We start from the raw sequence: 16,030 nt of genomic DNA, 5'->3' as shown, positions 1-16,030 counted from the left end.
AAGATGAAGTCCAGAACAGCAGACTATTAAATCAATTTGTGAAGAAAAAATTCACTTTGTTGCACAATTGAGGAGGACCTATTATTAACAACAGAAACAGTAGTCAACACCATAGACATTTCAATTTGTTCAGCTTACACGATTCTGACTGAAAAATTAAAATTGAGCAAACTTTCCACTTGATGGGAGCCAAAACCGTTTGGACCCATATTAACTGCAGATGAGAGCAGACCTTTCAGTGGAAATTTTAAACACATAAGATCAAAGTCCTGAAGCATTTATTCAAAGGATTGTGATGGGAGATGAAACATGGCTTTACCAATATAATCCTGAAGACAAAGCACAATCAAAGCAGTGGATGCTAAGAGGTGGAAGTGGTCCAGTCAAAGCAACAGCAGTCAAGAACAAAGATCATGGCAACAGTTTTTTGAAAGGCTTAAAGCATTTTGCTTTCTCACTTTCTGGAGGACCAAAGAACAGTAACATCTGGTTATTTTGGAAGTGTTTTGAGAAAATTAGACAAAGTTTTTGCAGAAAAGTGCTCAGAAATCGTCACCAAAGAAACCTTCTCTACCACAACAATACTTTTACTCATTCCTTTCATCCAACAAGGGCAATTTTGTGAGCGTTTCTATGGGAATCTGAAATCTTGCCATCAGATAAACCTGTAGGACATTATACTAAGTGAAATAAGCCATACACAGAAAGATAAAAACTGTATGAGCTTATGTATATGCGGAATCTGAAAACATTAAAGTCATAAAAGTGAAGATTAGAATTGCAGTTGTCAGGGGACATCAGCAAGATGGCTGTTTAGGGACTCCTGGTGCTTGTCCCTCCCAGAAAAAAGTACAAAGCAAAGAATAAACAGCTAAGATTTGACTGGAGTGTTCCAGGGAGACTGCTGGAGTATGTGGGGGCATGGAGATGCACTTGTGGTGACTGGAAGTACAGGAAGGAAGTGTTGAGGCATCTGGATTCTGCAGCCCCATCTCCCCTGACTGAACTGGATCTATCTACAGTCAGGAGGGATTTCTAATTTTGGGGAGACTGTAAGCAGAGGCATCTCACCAGACCCTATTGCCACCACAAACAACTAATATCCTTACTGCAGGAGAATCCCACAGTCCTTGCAAGTTCTGAGTCCTATTTGGAGAGCTGCTGGGAATTCAGGCAGCTTCATTGCCCTAGATAGGAGCACAATGTGTGCATTCTATACTCCCACCAACCCCCCAGCATGGTGCCATTTTAAGACTAGAGCCATATCTGGAGTTTGTCCTGCTCTGGGGGCCAGTAGCCACAGTACCATTTTGGCACTGGGCTCCATCTTTATTCCACTAAGTCCACACAGGTGACTGAACACAAAAACCCCAGCTCCATAGAGTCTGGGACCTGGATCAGCTGTGTTTCTAGTCTCACACAGCAGGAAAAACAACTCATGCCACTGTACTTCCAGCTAGTGGAAGAGTCTGTTAATCCTTGTCCAGGGAAATCCCACTTTTGAGTGAGACAAATGGCTGTGCATTTTCCCCAAGTGAGAGAGTTCCCTGAGCCTCCAAGCAACTGATACAACCTTTGGGTTGATGAAACAGCTACACGCCAACACTTAGGACCTGAGAAACAGCCCTGCAGTGTCCTCTCCAGCCCCTAGACACACCCCTGGTCTTCCCAACAGTTCTGTGCCCACAAGCACAGAAAGACAAATAGTCCTGCAGACCATCACTAGCAGGTGCATCCCCAGGTCAAACAGGCAGCTTGGAGACCACAACCTGGACCTGAGAAACAGCCCTGTGGACCATCCTTAGTGGACCTGTTCCCAGGCCAGCTGAGCAGCTGTGTGCCCACATACTGGACCTGAGAAATATCTCTGTGAGCTGACCCTGGTGGGCACACCCTGCACTGGTTAAACAGCCTTGCACTCACATACTGGTCCTGAGAAACAGCCAATGAGTCACCCATCAAAAGAGTGCCTTCAGGTCAGCCAAGTAGCCATGCAGATGTGGTGGGACCTGAGAAACAACCCTGTGGTCCACCCCCAGCAGACATGTACTCAGGTGAGCCTAGAAGCAATGTAACCATGTCCTGTGCCTGAGAAACACCCCCATGAGCCACCCCTTAGCAAACACACACTTAGATCAGTTGTACACCTATATCTCAGGCCTGAGAAACAGACTTGTGGTCTACCCCTGGCAGGCATGCCCTTAGGCCTGCTGAGTGGACTTGTACCCACATCAAGGGCCTAAGAAATAACCCTGCTGGATAATCCTGGCAATCACACCCCCAGGCTGGCCAAGCAAACATATGCTTGTACTCCTAGCCAGGTTAACAGACCCATGGCCCCAACCACAGTTAGCCAGATTTCAAGTTGCCTGATTTACCATGTGCATACACCAAGCCCCAAACCTGAGAAACAGCAAGCTCACCCCAGGCAAGGCTGCACTCTCTACTGCTCTCAGTCTAGCTATTGACATACTCACAGGTGTCACTATTATGAATTATAGTTGAAGGAACTACACGGAGAAGACACTACTGCATTCACCTAGAAGCAAGGTCAACAAACCAGACAAACACCCTAAGACCCATCCATACAAATAAGTAATCCCAAAAAACCTACTCCATAAAAATGGAAGAGGTGATTTTTCCATCAGATGCATGGAAATCAGTGTAGGTATACATCAAATATGAAAAAGCAAGGAAATATGGCATCTCCAAAGGAAAACAATAATCCTCTAGTAATAGACCCCAGTCATAAGGAAATATGTGAAATGCCAAAAAAAAAAAAAAAGGAAAATAATCTTCAAGAAACTCAGTAACATATAAGAGAAAACATAAACAATTCAATGTAATCAGTAAAACAATTCATGATTTTAAGAATAAATTCAACAAAGAAATAGACATCATAAATAAGAACCAAGCAGAAGTCCTAGAGCCAAAGAAGTTAATGAATGAAAAATACAAGTGAAAGCTCCAAAACCAGAAGAAAGAATTTCTGAACTTGAAGACAAGCCTTATGAAATTAACACAGGCAGATCAATTTTTAAAAAGAATTAAAAAGAATGAAGAAAGGATTTATGAGATACCATTAAGCAAACACATATTCATACTATGAACATTCTGAAAGGGTAGAGAAGTGAAAATAAGAGGAAAACACATTTAGTGAGACAATAGCTGAAAACTTCCTAAGTCTTAGGAAAGATATAGACATTCAGGTCTGGAGGCTTAAAGAATCCCAGAGAGATTCAACCCAAACAAGTCCTCTTTAAGGCACATTACAGTGAAATTGTCAAACGTTAAAGACAAAAAAAGATGATAAAAACACCAAGAGAAAACCATTGTCACATCTAAGGGAATTGCCATTAGACTAACAGTGGATTTCTCAGCAGAAACTTTACAGGTTAGGAGAAAATTAGATAATATATTCAAAGCAATGCAAGAAAAAACTTGCCAGTCAAGAATACTATGCAGCAAAACTACACTTCTGAAAGGAAGGAGAAATAAATTCTTCCACAGACAAATAGAAACTATTCATTAGATAAGCAAACACTAAGGGAATTAATCATTACTATACCAGCTCAAAGAGTCATGCATGTGGAAATGAAAAAGCAATAATCACCATCATGAAAACATTCAAAAGCATAAAACTCACTAGTAGAACTGGTACACAAAGACAAAAGAAAAAGGAATCAAAAGTTAATACTACAGAAAACTGCCTGACCACAAAAGTAAACATTAAAAGAGGAAGTAAGTAGCAAAGAATATACAAAACAATCAGAAAACAGTCAATAAAATGGCAGGAGTAATTTCTTGCCTACCTATAATAACCTTAAATGTAAATGAATTAAAATTTTCATGTAAAGATATAGACTGGCTGAATGGATAGAAAAATAGAACATAAGTGTATACTGCATACAAGAAACTCACTTTACCTACAATAAGACACATAGTCTGAAAGTGAAATAATGAGAAAAGATAGTCTGCACAAATAGACTATCTATACTCCCACCAATAGTTACTCCTACTTATATCAAACAAAGTAACTATACTTATATCAAACAAAGCAGAATTCAAATCAAAAGCTGTGAAAAGAGACAAAGAAGGACATTATATCATAAAAATGGGATCAATTCAGCAAGGAAATATAACAGTGAATATTTATGTACCGAATATCAGAACAACCAGATATATAAAACAAATATTAGATTTGAAGGGAGAGATAGACCCCCACACAATAATAGTTGGGAACTTCAACACCTCCCTCTCTCAGCATTGGATAGATAGTCTAGACAGAAAATCAACATTAAATTTAAACTGTACCATAGATCAAATGGACCTAACAGACATTTATAAAACTGTTCACCCAATAGTTGCAAATACACATTCTTTTCATCGGCACATGGAAAATTGTTCAACATTGACCATATGTTAGGGCATAAGACAAGTTTCAAAAAATAAGAAAACATTAAAATCATATAAACTATTTAATCTGACCACAATGTTATAAGAGGAAAAATTAAAACTATACAAATATGTGGAAACTAAACACCATCCTCTTGAACAACCAATAGGAGAATAAATTAAGAATGAAATTTAAGAATTCCTTGAAACAAATGAAAGTAAGAAAACAATATACCAACACCTATGGGACACAGTAAAAATCAGTCTTAAGAGGCACAATTATAGTATGAATGTCTGTATCAAAAACAAGAGCAACTTCAAATAAACAACCTAATGATGCATCTCAAGAAATTAGAAAAGCAAGAAAATATCAAGTCCAAAATTAGCAGAAGAAAAAATAATAAAGACCAGAGCAGAAATAAATCACATTGAGACTAGAAAAATAATACAAAGGATCAACCAAACAAAATGTTGGTTTTTTTGGGGGAAAGACTAAAAAATCAACACTTCATTAGCTAGACTGAGAAAAAAAGAGAAGATCCAAATAAATAAAATCAGAAATGAAAAAAAGAGACATCATAACAGATACTACAGAAGTACAAGAGATCATTAGAGACTACCATGAACAACTGTACAACATTAAATTTGAAAACATAGAGGAAATTGGTAAATTTCTATATATATAATCAATTTTTGTAGGAGATATATTATATATATATATATCTCCTACAAAAATTGATCTAAGAAGAAATAGAAAACCCAAACAGACCAATAACAAGTAATGAGATTGAATCAGTAATAAAAAGTCTTTTAATAAAAAATGTCCATGACTGGATGAATGTGCCACTGAATTCTACCAAGTCTTTAAAGAACAGTCAATACTAATTATTTTCAAATTATTCAAAAAAAAAAAAAAATTGAAGCCTTAGTCTATGAGACCAGTATAACCCTGATAAAAACACAAGACAAGAACACAACAAATAAAGAAAACTACAGGCCAATATCATTGATGAACACAGATGCAAGAATCCTCAACAAAATATTAACAAACTGAATTAAAAAGACACATCAAAAAGATAATACACCATGACTAAGTGGATGAATGCATGAATGTTTAACATATGCAAATCAATAAGCATTATATATCACATCAATAGACTGAAAGACAAAAACCATATGATCATTTCAAAAGATGTAGAAAAAGCACGTGATAAAATTCAACATCCCTTCATGATAAACATTCAATAAATTAGGTGTAGGAAAAATGTACCCCAGTATAATAAAGTTGCAGGATATAAAACCAATAGCCCAGGAGTGGTGACTCAAGTCTATAATCCCAGCACTTTGGGAGGCCAAGGTGAGAGGATTGCCTGAGCCCACATGTTTGAGAACTGCCTGGGCAATTTGGCAAGACCTCATCTCTAAATAAATGAAAAAAATTAGCTGGGCATGGTAGTGCACGTCCATAGTTCCAACTACTTGGAAGGCTGAGGTGGAAGAATCACCTGAGCTTGGCAAGTCAACGCTGGGGTGGCCATGAGAGTGCCACTACACTCTAGCCTGGGCGATGGAGTGAGACTCCAATTCGAAAACAACAACAACAAAACCCAATACACAAAATCAGTAGCATTTCTATATACAAACAATGAACTAGTTGAAAAAGAAATCAAGAAGACAATCACATTTATAATGGCTACAAAAAATCCTAGAAATAACTTTAACCAAGGAAGTGAACAACCTCTGCAAAAACAACAACAAAAAGAACACCCAAAACAAAAAGCCATGAAACACTGATAAAAGAAATTGAAGAGGATACAAGTGGAAAGACATCCCATGCTCACAGAACAGAAGAATTAATGTTGTTAAAATGATCATACTACCTAAAGCAATCTATAGACTCAATGTAATCCTCAGTATCTCAGAAGGTCCTTATTTGGGGGTAAGGTCTTTACAGAGGTAATCAAGTTAAAATGAGTTCTTTAAGGCAAGACCTTGTCCACTATGATGGATGTCCTTATAGAAAGGGAAAACTGGGGCATAAGGACATATACACAGGGATAGCACCATGTGAAGAAGGCAGAGACCAGGGTGCTACAGCTGCAAACCAAGGAATATCAAAGAGGAGGGAGAGCCATGAAACAGAATCTCCCTCACAGCCCTCAGAAGAAATAAACTCTGTTGACACCTTGATCTTAGACTTCAGGCATCCAGAACCATAAGACAAAAAATTTATATTGTTCAACCTACCCAGTGTGTGGTACTTTGTATGGCAGCCCTAGAAAACGAGTACACCAACTATTTCCTTGGTCTTCCATTGTTCTTCCTTCATTCATGAGGTCCCGAGTTTTCTCTTGGTATTATTTTCCTTCAGACTGAACAAGTTTCGTTAGTGTTTCTGTTGATTTATCTTCAGGTTCACTGAATTTTTCCTCTGTCATCATTTTACTATTGAGCCTGTAATGGGTTGAATAGTGTTCCTCGCAAATTCATGTTCAACCAGAACCTTGGAATGTGACCTTATTTGGAAAAGAGATCTTTGCAGATGTAATTGGTTAGATCTCAAGATGAAATCATCCTGGATTTAGAGTAATCGCTACATCTGATGACTAGTGTCTTTATAAGAGAAAGGAGAGGAAAATTTGGGTATGGAGAAGCAAAGAGGGAAGAAGGCCATATGAAGATAGAGGCAGAGATTGGAGTGATGCCTTCAATCACAAGCCAAGGAATGCAAGGAGCTATCTGGAACTAGAAGAGGCACGAAGAATTCTCCACTAGAGCTTTCAGAGAGGTGTTACCCTGATGATACCTTGATTTCAGACTTCTAGGGTCTAAGCCTGTGGAAGAACACATTTCTGTTATTTTAAGTCTCTCAGCTTGTGTTAATTTGTAACAGCAACCCTAGGAAACCAATACAGAGCTCTTTCAGTGAGTTTTAAATTTTTTAGCTTTAAAGTTTGCATTTGGTTCTCTTTATAGTTTCCATTTCTCTGCGGAAAACTCCTATTTTTTGTTTATTTCATGAGTATTTTCCTTTACCTCTTGGAGCCTAGCTTCTTAAACTCTGTCAGATAACTAATCCTAACATCTCAGGTTAAACATCTGCTCATTGTCCTCCCCGCCGCAAAAAATTTATCTGACTTTTTGTATGTTGAGTAACATACTGGACTGTGACTGTTACTCTGGGTCCTGTAAAAATCTGTTTGGTTTATTTTCACAGGAAATCAACCTAGCAGCTGGTTTCAAAACACAGCTTTTATCTCTCCTTTTGTGGCTGATGTTTCCAAAGTTCAGGACACACACCTTTGCTATGCTGCATGCTGTTGGCTCCACACATGCACAGCTCCTGTGAGTACCTGGGGCTTGTGCCAGCTCAGACAGAATTTAGAGAATTCCCTTCTCCAGCTCTCTTCTCATGCACTCTTGGCCTCCCATGGACCCCTTGTCCCTCCCATTCCTCTGGACAGAAAGACAGGTTTCTTTAGGAATTTTAGTTTCCCATGGTCCTGCCACCCGGTTCAGCATGACTAAGCCCATCCTCAGGCAGAGTGGTTAAAGAAAAAAACAACAAAACAACAAAAAAACCCCAAAATGAATTCCAAGGTCTTTCCTCCACCTCTTCTCTTCAGAGCACAGGGTCTTTCTCTCCCTGTTTCTTCTGCAGAAAACAATTTTTTTTCCTTAAAATTTTAGCTGCTTATGCTGCTGCCACACATTTAGCCTATTGGAGCTACTCTAGTGGCAGGGCCAGAAGAGTATTTTTTTTTTTTTTTTTTTAACTCCAGAGAGTCTCTCTACATTTTCCATCTTACAGTAAAACTTTCCCCAGTTATCTGCCAGAAAGATGGAGTTTCTCTCTCTCTCTGTTTTAGTTGTTCATACCTGCTGCTTAATCCTACAATTGAGGCCTTCTGTGGGTCAAATTTGAGAGATGAAAGATAAAAAAAAAAAGGAAACTCTTGTGTTTCTTCCTCAATTTTTGTTTCCTTTTCCTACTCTGCCTGCTACTTTTTAGGTAGCTGCTTTTGTAGTTCTCAGATGTTTTAGTTATGTTTAGTGGGACAGAAAGATTATAGTAGGCATCTTGTTTGGTACTAAGATTGGGTCTGTCTTTTTAAAATATTTTCTTTAGTTTATCTATAATTTCTACAGAATTGGACAAAGGGGTGCTTCAAAGTCTGAATTTAAGACAGGTATGGTGGTACAAACCTGTAGTCCCTACTGTGTGGGAGGATCCCCAGAGCCTAGGAGTTCAAGGCCAGCCTGGGCAACATAGTGAGGCCCCATCTCTAAGGAAAAAAAGAAAAAAGAAAAAGAAAAAAGCTTGAACTTAGAATGCCATCATTGCTAGAAATATCTGGTTCATTTTTTAAAAAGTTCTATTATTTTATTTAGATCGTTTAAGTGTCTGTGAGGTTAATAGAAAAGATTCCTCTCAAAGACTTCACAGTGTATAGACTTGGAAATGACGTCTTGTTGGTGATTGTTATCAATGTCTAGCACTGAATCTAGTTTATTGAAGACTTTAAATAATTATTCTTGTGAAATTAAAGCTCTAGCATTCATTACGGTCAAGTATTCTGGTGGCACAGAATAGAAACCAACTCAAAAAGAGGAGGCGTGTGGGCCCTGGAATCTCATGGAATCCCCAAACAGGAAACTAGAGGTCTATCTCAGCTTCACAACAACAGACTCTGGAAACTGGAGTGCTGAGAGAAAGGAAGGCAGCTTCTTTCCCATATATGTGTGTGTGTGTGTGTGTGTGTGTGTGTGTGTGTGTGTGTGTGTGTGTGTGTGTGTGTCTGTGTGTGTGTGTGTATTTTTTTTTTAAAGGGGAACAGGATTACATGGTTCCTTATATGTATTCCTCTCTATGTATTTGTTTAATCCCTTCCCTTTTCTCCACAAATAGAAAGATATCAGCTTTTTAGTGACAATATTGAACTGCCCAAAGTCAGTTCTGCTCCCGGCTTAACATAAATTTCATTTTCCTGAATCAATCCATTTTCTGTTCTATTTTAGCAAGTTTGAGTTGACTCAAATTGCAAAATAAAGCAGCCTAAAGCAGCATTTGCCTATTTATCCTATTTAATCGAAGTTTCCATCAGCCTTAAGATTCGGACTTCCCTCGCTTTCTCCAGGCACTTTCTACACTCCCAGTCTAAGGCTATATCTGACTCAAAAGCAACACACAGACATGGATCCTGCTTTTCAGTTGCTTCCCAAGAAGGCAATTTCCAGTTAACATCTGTAGCAAATTTTAGAAATAATGATTCTGTGGGGAGAGTTTTTCTATTATGTTAAATTTTTTGGTTCTCTGAACTTCACTGGTGTTTGTGCCTCTTTTTTGGTAGCTGATAATTCAATTACTGTATGTTTATGTTCTTCACATATTATAAACAGCTCAAAACCAACCGCTTCTATCTCCTCTCTTGTCTCTCACAGACAAATGTAATAAATATGAATTAAAACTTCTTAAAGTAATATCTCCCACTTTAATTTTGTTTATTTAGATTTTAATACTTATTTCTCATTTTAATTCTTATTTCTCTTAATAACTATACACACTTAAAGTGGGCAGATCTTAGAATCTGTTTGCATCTGTTTCAGGGAGTTTCAGATTAATAAGGGAAAAAGTGCTGCCAAAAAAGATAATGTACCTAATGTTTATGGAGAAACAGTTAAACCCAACATGGTGTTATGTATTTCACGCATTTAGTCTTCATATGAGGGTATGGCATTAGGTGTGTAAAACTATTTCTCCCATTTTCCATATGAGGAAACTGAGGTCTAGAGAAGTTAAGTAAATATGGCTATTAAATAGCAGAAGCGGGACCGGAACCAAGGTTTATCTTACTCCAAAGCCCAAATTCTTAATGTCTTCACTTGAATGCCTCCCAGGACCTCTTAGGTAGGGGCCCCTTTAGAAAGGAAGAGTTTGTGATTAATGTCATCAACTAGGGAGAATAGGAAAAAATGACCATTTCCAGGGAACAGGGATGGCCAGAACAGCTCTTAAATTGTGTGTGTGTATGTGTGTGTTTCAGGCATGATGTCTCCATGGTTTCTTTGAGTAAATGTGAAGGGTAATTCACCTCACCTAATTAGATTAATGGAAGGTTAGCTTAAGAGTTATTAGTGTTCGTGACAAATGTATCCCTGATTCCCAAAGCCAGCAGCTCTAGCTCACCTGCTATACTTGAGAACAAATAACCACTGCTCACCATAACTGGTTCAAGGTTCTTTTCCTCTTGTTTCCAGACAAAGCAAGCAAGACAATTCATCTGGGTGTGGTGGGAAAGGTCACTTATCTGTGAGGCCTGATCTGGAAGACTGCAGTAGGTAATGTTAAGCTTTCTGTGTAGACATGCACTCTCAAAAGTCACATTATAGTGGAAATACAAACATGCCCCGCAGGGTGGAGCAGCAGCAAAGAGCCAGTTGGGATCTTGACCTTTCTTGGCATCCTCAATGTGGACTTGATCTTGGCACCACCTGCTGTCTTTCTGGTCTTGGCCAGAGGCCCTTGCAGAGATAAAAAACACCTGGCTTAAGTTTTCAGGCTGGAGCAGGATGGGCTAGCACCTTAGACAGAGATGAAGGTGGTGGCCGGACCTGTCGCTTGTTTTTGCATGGCAAGACTGAGCTGGCAGTCAGCAATAAAGAACGTGGCAGGCGGGGAGTAAGGCAGCTCCTCACAACCCTCTTGGAGTTGGTGATTTCCTTTTGGCTTCCATTAGCCATCAATTACAGTGGGATTCCCAAGGGCTCCAGCAAAGGTACACAAAGGTGGAAGAATTAAATTATAGCTCAGAGGAAGCAATAGATTTTTCCCTAGTGACTCCCCCTCCAACCCCTTGTCAGCAATATAGTGAGTTGACAGATGTTTGTAGCTTCCTGCAGCATTAGGTTCCAGCTGTGCGCATGGCTTGGGTAGTAGTGGGAACATTGTGTTTCCCACCTGCTCATAATGTTCAGACGTGTGAGAATGTGTGTTTAAGTACAATCTGTGTCTGTGGGGGTGCGTGGTCTGTGCTTGCGTACATGTGGGGCCTAATTTCTATTTATGAGAATTTTGTCACAGCCTAGGAGTCTGAGCTGATGGATCATGTTATTTTCTCTTAGATAGTAGAGTCTTCAAAAACAAAAGTGAGCAATTAATATTCCCTCCCACCCAACTTCCCCAAAAAGTCACCAAGTCAGAGAAGCCAAGGCACATTTTGGTGTTGCTTGACACTTTAATTTCAGATATAAGTACAGGAAAAACTGATTAATTAGCATAGGAAGCTTTCATTTACTGGTAAATTGCCTAGTTGATAGCTATAAATAGAACATCTACTTACATGTTCCTTTTGGGGAAAAAAAAAAGAGAGAGATAGAATGAGCTAATTCTCTACCTTTATCCATGAACTAGTTAAGAACCTCAACTATCCTCTCCCCTTCCACTGTGGAAGCTTTTCTGTCCTCTCAATAAATCCTGCTTTCTCAAAAAAAAAAAAAAAAAAAAAAAAGAAAGAAAGAAAAAAGAAGAAGAAAAAGAAAAAAGAACCTCAACGGAATCCTGATTTTGGAAAGAAATGCTAGCCATCTTAGTCACTGACTTCTGGGCCTTCTACCTCTTTGGTAGCCTCGTTGTTTAAGTAGAAGCCATTAATTAATTCATCACACAAAGATTTATCAAGTACCCACACTAGTGTGACTTACATTTTAGTATTGATTAAATTACTCAGGTAGTTGTTAGACATCCAAGTGCTCAGGCCCCACCCTCATCCTACGGGATCAGAATCTCTAAGGGGTAGGTTTCAGAAATACGATTTTTAAAAGCCTATTTTAGATGTACTCTGAGAATGCAAAGATGAAAAAGTCCTTTCCTTTTGCAGACTATTGTACAAATGAACAGGTGAGCTAGAATAATAAAAGTATGTCTAAACTATAGTAAAATGTGAGAAGGAGAGGTTGTTTCTACCAAGGAGAGGTCAGCAATCCAGGGGTGCCTAACCAGTCAGTGTAGGGCCTGCTCTCCATCAGCCTGCTGGGTTGTGCAGTCTTGTATAAAGCGTGCCTGGTGCTGCCTCCAAGAGTAGGCATCAGCTGTGGAAGGAAGGAATACATCTTGCCCCACACTGTCCTGCTCTATTGCCACCAACAGCCTGGGAGGACAGAGAGAGAGGGAGGATTTGCCAACTTGTCAATACTCCTGTTTCTGATGGACCTCTTTCAGGTTCTCCTTTGGCAGTGCTGTAGAGGGCAGAGATTCACAGTAAGGGAGCTAGAAAGCTTGTCAGGCTTACAATCAGAAAAATGGGTCTCTGTCCCTGCCACTTATTAGCTGGGAAGTTTACTTAGCATCTCACCTTGTTTTCCGCATCTATGAAGATAGATAATATCTATGTTATAAGATTGTTTTGAGAATTATATAATATATAGTTTATAAGCTGCTCAATATTGTGCCAGGCACGTGTTAATAAACAGTATTGTACTCCACATCTTTAAAATAAAATAAATTTTATAAAAGGAGAATATGAAAACTTTTAGTGAGCTTTGGCTTGTATATAATCATGAAAACCAGGTAGCACCTTTCTTTGTTGGAGGCTTGTCTTCCTTTGAGTTATTCATAGCTTGTAACAAACAACTGTAAGGAAATGATCTTACAATTTGATACTAGGAATTATCGCCAGATTTAAAATATGGAAAAAATAATAGACATAATTATGGACTCCCATTCGTGTGCCCAGAGTGACTTCTCGTCAGGTCATCAAGGCTAACCTTCAATTTTTGATGGCTCTCAACTGTCTACTCTGCTCCAGATGCCTGGAGGGCTGTGACACAGTACCATCAGCCCCAATGGCCCAGGGCAGCGAGTCTCAATCTGGAGCCCATCCTTTCTAGCTCAGGTTGGCTTCCCAGGCGATTTGGACACTCTCTCCTGGCCCCACTAGGGCACTAGCTCATCACTCCTAACGCCCCCTCACCAAGAGTTATTGCTTTGGGTGGTGAGTCTTCAGCAGGGTATGCACATCAGCATCCCCCAAGGAGCTCTGTTAAAATATGCATGCTGCATCCCACCTTGGACTTGATGAATTGTAAATTCCCTGATAGGATGTTGGTAAGTGTATTTTATCTTCCCAGGCAATGCTGATATACACGCTTAGTTGAGAATTATTGTCTTCATGGATGTATCTCTGCTCAGCGGTCTCACTCAGCTAGCATAACATGCCATTTAGCAAAAATTAATGGTGTTCATGTAGCTTTTCAAACCTCAGAGATACTGACTCTATGTGACAAGCTGAGGAGGCAGAACCTGTGGTAAAAAGAAACATATGACAGGAGGAAGAACTCTCTATATAAGGGGGCTCTGTATAGAGCCTACGAATGATGCATACTTTATGATACTTAACAAAAGGTAGTGATTGTTATTATTAATAATCATTGTGCACTGGCCTCAGGGTTCTTAGCTCCTTGAAAGATCTATTTCCATTTTAGGAAAAAAGGCTCCAAATCTGGGAGTAAGAAACTAACTGGCTGTTGGGGAAGCAATTAGAAAATGTGACAAGAGGTGTCATACACAGGCTGGCAGCAGACATTTCAAGAAAGAAGAGCAATGTAGACTTGTTTGTGTTTTCCCTTTGTTTCTGGAATTAGACAGGAAGGAGAGCAGTGTGTTAGAAGGTGGGGTGGAGCTGAGACATGAAGACTTAGCACTCAAGTTCTGGAACAGCACAGCACAACCTAGATTGCCATGGGCTTTGGTTTTTGCCTCTCTTAGCATTCATATTTGAAGTTTGGGACTTCTGGGTGCTATGCAAAATTGGGTGTAGTCACATTTCCAACTGAGCCTTCTGGCAACTTCCCTGCTACCTGCCAAGAGACTCTGATCAAAGACTTCAGCAGAAGCTGGGAAATGACTGATGTAACAGAGGGAGGAAACTCTGTCTTCTCAGCTTTCTTGAGATTCTTCAGAAAGGGGGATTAGCAAGGCTCCTCAGAACCAAGACTAGAAGGGGAAGTCATCCCACTAGGTGAAGATTGGGAGATAAAGGTCCTGAAGTCAAATGAGACTTCTGTGAAATACTTTGGAAAGTACAGACTTTGAGACTATCTGTATGAAGAGCATCAGCATCAATAACTGAATCACTGGTGGAGGCTGTAGACTTCAGCTGGGATTGAAGGTGATGCTCAAGGCTTTTAATTTAGTCCTTGGCCCCCAGCCAGACCTGAGCTGTCTGTGCAGAGAGGCAGTCTGTTCCATCCTTGAAATTTCAGCTTAGGTGACTACATAAGGTATTTTGGCTTAGTGGTTCTTTAAATAAGACTACTTTTCTTGAGGTCTAATTTCTGTCCTGCTGACATTTCCTATCCTCCTGGGCTTTACCCTTAAATTGCTTGCTGCTCATCTGAAAAGTGCCGCTAGCACAGTGCAGGCTAGTGATAGCTGAAATCTATCCCAGGACATCTAGCACACATGGAAAACCTTGCTGCGCACCCACTTCCATGCTGTTCTTATTAGAGAGAGCACGGAGAATATTCCCTCTTCCTTGGCCAGCATCCTCCCCTTACTGAAAGACAGTGTGTGCATCTGAGTGGGGTGTAGTCTAGCATTCCTGCCTCAACAAAGACATCATGCTTCTCAGCAGGCCAGAGCCAGGCAACCAGAGGGGCAGAGTCCAGCCTCCTCTCGGATCGGCTGGAAGGGTGGGTTGTGCCGGTCCAGGGGGGGATGCCAGACCTGGCCTGGGGTGTCTGCTGAGCCCGCCCCATGTGACTTTGTTAGACAAGCCTCCGCTTCCGCCAGGGGTGGATACACGAGAGTTATCTGATTGAGGAAGATTTCTGCAACATGACAAGGTTCAATGTAAAGTCTGGGCTCTCCTTTCCTGATCTTAGGCCCAAACTTGTCCCGAGGCAGAAGGTGCCGTATGCAGAGGACCCGAGAAACGGGAGGAGGTGCCGGCGTCAGCGGGCCGCTTCCCCGCCGTGACGACGAGCGGCCAGCAGGTGTCAGTGCTCCCTCGCTCTGCCGTGGCGCTCTGCCTCCGCCTCCTGGACCCCTCCCCACCGCCGTCTCAGGGGGTGCGGTCCAGACCACCGGCCAGCAGTGTCCCGCAGACAGCTCAGAGGCTGGGAGGACACGTGGCTCTTCCTTCCCCAAGCGGAGGTCTGACGTTTGACCCACCCATTCCCCAGGGGGTGCCGCCCATTTCGTCCCTGGGGTTCCCTCCTAACCCCCGCCTCCGTCTTTCGCCAGGACCCCTCTCGTCCCGACCGCCGGGAGATGGCCCGGGTCTGGACTGCTCCAGATGCGACCCCTCGCTGGGGCTGCTTCTCCCGATTCGGGCCGGGATTCCCTGCCACCCTCTCCTCCCGGGACCCAGCTGGCTGGGAGCACTCATGGGTGCCCAGTGCTTTCTGCTGGGCCGGCACGGAGCTGCCGGGCCGACTTCCAGCAGGGGCCGCTCCCCACTCCGCCGGGGTCTCTCTTAAAGCCGCTGGATCCAAGTCCCCGCCTCTTCCAGGAGCCGGTCCTGCCTGGGGGGTCACGCTCGCCTGGTCCGGCGCGGGGCGCGGGCGCTAGACCCGCGGAGGGGTGGCGCGAGGGGCGGGGGAGGGTCGGCTTCCCACGTGGGGGCTGACGCCGGCT

The sequence above is a fragment of the Carlito syrichta genome, unplaced genomic scaffold, assembly GCF_000164805.1.
Source record: "Carlito syrichta isolate Samal-C Ts95f unplaced genomic scaffold, Tarsius_syrichta-2.0.1 Scaffold301619, whole genome shotgun sequence".
In the NCBI taxonomy this organism is placed as follows: Eukaryota; Metazoa; Chordata; class Mammalia; order Primates; family Tarsiidae; genus Carlito; species Carlito syrichta.
This window is presented reverse-complemented; position numbering follows the sequence as displayed.